The sequence below is a fragment of the Myotis davidii genome, unplaced genomic scaffold, assembly GCF_000327345.1.
Source record: "Myotis davidii unplaced genomic scaffold, ASM32734v1 scaffold840, whole genome shotgun sequence".
Classification (NCBI taxonomy): domain Eukaryota; kingdom Metazoa; phylum Chordata; class Mammalia; order Chiroptera; family Vespertilionidae; genus Myotis; species Myotis davidii.
The window spans coordinates 255,657-260,555 of NW_006291973.1; positions in this window are offsets into that span (position 1 = coordinate 255,657).

Sequence of the window (4,899 nt, forward strand, 5' to 3'; positions counted from 1 at the left end):
AGCCATAGCAGAGCTGTAAACCCCCGCGCGAGCGGTCGCGACGCACGCCCAACGTCCTCCGCGTCCCGCGCTCGACCTGAGCCCGTTGGGCCCACGTGATGCCACTGGAAAGGAGTCAGCAATGGTGGTCACGGAGCCCCGCAATGATACGCTCACCAACCAATCACGTCAAGGCGGACGCGCCGGAGCCCAGTGGTGTCCACGGGAAGTGGGTGGGCGGGCCGAGGGGCGGGCTGGGCGGAAGAGGAACAAGGAGGGTGCGCGAGCGCCCGGAGGGGAGGGGCGGGGACTACCGCGGCGGGCGGGGATAGGGGCGGGACTATGGGCTGACTGAGTCCCGGGAGGGATCGCAGGCCCTGCCATGCCTCACTGGTGGGCGCGCCAGAGCGTTCTCTGAGAGCCTCCCAGCCACCTAGGCTATCCTGAGCGAGACCCAGCCTGAGCTTAGCGCCCAGGAATTCACGTGTAAGATTAGGATGCAGCTAACCCAGGGGTGCGCAAACTTTTTGACTCAGGGCCACAATGGGTTCTTAAACTGGACTCAGAAGAAGGAGCTGCGGCCCTGTTTCCCTACGTTGCCATGTTAACACTGCTGCTGGTGAAGGAGCGGAGGGGAGAGCAAGAGAACCCTCCGCTCTTTCGGCTCCGCAGCCGCAGGCGGTAACCCCTGTCAACAATTCAGAGTGCTGTATACTCTAGCCAGTGTACACAATTTTTATTGTCAGGCTGAAAATCATGTTTTCCAGATTCTACTTGGGTGTTTTCTATTGGACTATCTGATGGGGGTGGGGTGAGGTGGGAGCTGGGTGAAAAGATGGAAGGATTGAGTACAAATTGGTGGTTACAAAATAGTCACAGGGATGTAAAGTACAGCATAGGGTAAAGAGATTTAAAATGGTGGCAGAGTAAGTGGATGCTGCACAGACATGCTCCCAGGAACAAACTGGAATTACAACTAAAATATAGAAAAACTTCCTAAATAATCAACAGAAAACTGGCAGGAGAGAACCCTGATACCCAAGGACAGAAAGTGGAGACCCCATAGAGACTGGTGGGAGGGGCAGAGGCCTGAAAGGGCTGGCCAGGTGCCCACAGACAGCAACTGAAGTTCCAGAAAGATATCTCAGCTGTGGGGGGTTGCCACTGAGCATGCTGGGATCTAATACCCAAGCTGGAACCCCCCAGCAGAGAGCACCACAACTGAGAAGGGTACACACATAACATCTGACTGTGAAAAGCAGCGGAGTTGCTGTCTGCAAGAAAGAGATGGCTGGAAATTCAGGCACCCTCTTAAAGGGCCAATGCACAAAATTCCCTGTGGAGCCACTCACTTTGTGCTCCGGCAGAGGGAGGGCAGAGTGGACTGGAGCTGTATGTGCAGAAGCCAGGACTGGGGACTTGGGGGTAGAGCTTAGAAGGCAGACACCCCAAGTTTCCTGGGCTGAGTCATTCCCTCACGCAGCAGAGGACATCCTTCCCACACAGACATTTGCCTCTATGGGGGGGAAGACAGTTGACCCACCCTATTGGAAAACACCTTGCCCTGAGGCCACTAAGAGAGTAAAGATAACAATTAGCCTCCAGGCAGAAGCAACTGCCCCACCCTGTTGAAAAAAAAAACTCGCCACACCTGAGGATGATTGCCTGGGGCCATTCAAGTCCGAATCCTATCAGTCTGTAGGCAGAGGTGGTCTCTGGAGGCTGTGTCTTTGCCTGATCTAATCAGTCAGAAACAGCATTTGACACTGTCTACACTAGAGACTGAGAGATGTAGAGGATCTACTTAATACATAGTCACAAACTCAAACAGACAGCCAAAATGAGACAAAGAAACAACCCTCAAATGAAAGAATAAGAGAATTCTCCAGAAGAAGAGATAAATGAAGCAGAGATAAGAAATTTATCTGAAACAGATTTCAGAGTAATGATGTAAAGATGCTCAACAGTATGAAAAAAAGATATAGTAACTAGGAAAAAAGAATAGTTGGAAATAAAGAATGGCATAACAAATAAAGAACACATTGGAAGGAATACACAGCAGATTAGAGGAAGCTGAGGATTGAATCAGTAAATTTGAAGACGGGGTTGAAAAAAATCACTTAATCAGAGAAGCAAAAAGGAAAAAACAATTTAAAAAAAGGAGGACAACTTAAGGGAACTGTGGGACAACGTGAAATGTAATGATATTCAAATAGCAGGTGTGCCAGAAGAGGCAGAAAGAAAGAAAGGGATAGAGAACGTGTTTGAAGAAATAATGGCAAAAAACCTCCCTACCCTGGTAAAGGAAAAAGTCACACAAGGAGGCACAGAGAACCCCAAGCAAGAGAAACCAAACAGGCCCATGCCCAGACACATCATAATTAAAATGCCAAAAATTAAAGACCAACAGAGAATCTTAAAGGCAGCAAGAGAAAAGCAAACCATTACCTACAAAGGAGTTCCCATACGGCTGACACCTGATTTCTTATCAGAAACTCTACAGACCAGAAGGGAATGGCATGAAGTACTACTCAAGGTAATGGAAAGCAAGGATCTGAAAACAGATTACTATATCAAGCAAGGCTATCATTCAAAATAGATGGTGAAATAAAGAGCTTCCCAGATGAAAAAAAAAAAAAGCTAAAGGAGTACATCACCATCAAGCTAGCATTACAAGAAATGTTAAAGGGACTGCTGTAATGAGAAGAAGAAACAGAGAGAGAAACCTAGGCATACAGAATTAAAATGGCAATAAATAAGTACCTATCAAGAATAACCCTAAATGTAAATGGATTGTGTAAATATTTCAATCAAAAGGCATAGGGTTGCTAAATGGATACAAAAACAAGACCCAACTATATGCTGTCTACAAGAGACCCACATAGAAAGAAGAAAAGACACACACACAGGATGAGAGTGAAGGGACAGAAAATTTTTTTCCATGCAAATGAAAAAGAAAAAAATAGCTGGAGTAGCAATACTCATATCTGACAAAATAGACTTTAAATGAAGGCCATTATAAGAGACAACAAAGGTCACTACATAATACTAAAGGGATTGATCCAACAAGAGGCTATAACCCTGGTAAACATATATGCACCCAACATAGGAGCACCTAAATATATAAAGTATATCATAGGGAATATAGCCAATCATATTGTAATAACCATGTACGTGCCAGGTAGGTACTTGAAATATCAGGGGATCACTTTGTAAAGTATGTGATTGTCTAACCACACTAAGCTGTACACAAGTAACTAATGCAACATAATATTGAATGTAAACTATAATTAAAAATAAAATCTAAGAAAACACATCAGAGGATGTATTAAAAGTATCTTCTCTGGGTTATAAATGACTGACAAAGGTAGTCACCCAAAGTTGCTGGAAAAGTCCACTGAAGGGTAAATGTTTTTCTCACTTTGAATCACAAATAGTCTTTATGACTTAATTTACAGGATTAACTTTTTAAATTTAACTCTGAGGTTAATTAAAGAGTACTCTGTGATCGGCACATCCCTATGGAGAGGATCACCAGCTTTGAGTTGGTGCATTGTTTGAGTTGGTGTCATTTGTTGAGCTTACTAAATGTACTATGATGCTACTAGGCATTAGGAATACAACAAGCATAGTCTGCCTTCCAGGGACTCAGTCTATAAAAGACAGACACACAACAATTCTAATAATTAGATATATTTTTAAAAATATTAAAAAAAAATAGCCTGGCTGATATGGCTCAGTGGTTGAACATGGACTGATGAACCAAGGGGTCACAGTTCAATTCTCGGTCAGGACATGTGCACCCAAGCTTGATCCCCAGGGTGGAGCGAGCAGGAGGCAGCCGATCAATGATTCTCTCTCATCATTGATGTTTCTACCTCTCCCTCTCCTTTCCTCTCTGAAATCAATAAAAAATATTAAAAAAATAAGTTTTAAAAAAATAACCAAATAACATTAGTTGAAGGGGGAAAGCTCATTATTTCAGAAGAATTCCAGCTAATATGTATAGAAGAAAGAATCACAATATTTCCTAAAAATGATTCAGGCAACAAAACTATTAGGTGAAAGATGGATGAGGAACTGGATGCCAAATATCTCTCCACAGATTCAGAGGAAACACACCACCACTGTGGAAACCCACTGATCAATGTAAACATTATTAAAAGTAGAACAATAACCAGACTCAATGGCTTTTGTGGGCAAAAATGTTGAACCTTAATCTACTCAGGACTTTAGATCTAATTTCCAGTCTACAAGAAGCATGGAGAAAGAGAAAAGGAAGTAATTGGACAAGTCCAGAATGTGAAACATTTTATAGGACAACTAACCCTGTTTCTTCAACAAGTCAACAACAGAAGAAGAAACAAAAGAAGGTTCTAAATTTATAAAAACTTGGCAAAATATTTTAAATCTTGAAATAATTTTTTTTCTAGAGAAAGAGAGAGAAAGGGAGAAAAAGAGAAAAACGTCTATTTGTTGTTCCACTTATTTATGCATTCATTGGCTGATTCTTGTATGTGCCCTAACCTGGGATTGAACCTTCAACCTTGATGTATCAGGACAATGCTCTAAACAACTGAGCTACCTGGGCAGAGCTAAAAAATTTAAGTATATATATTCATTGAAAAAAATTTCAATTACTCCAAAATATATAAGACAGAAATAAAGTTCCTACTCCTTAAAGGTAACCAGTTTGTAATATGGCATGACAGATTTTTATGTAATACATACATAGGCACCCATTTATATCACTTTTTTTAAGTTTTATTGCTTAAAGTATTACAAAGGGTATTACATATGTGTCCTTTTTTTTTTCCCCGCCCTTGACAATCCCCTGTCCTCCCCTATCCCCCAGTGGCTTATGTCCATTGGTCATGCTTATATGCATGCATACAAGTCCTTCGGTTGATCTCTTACCCG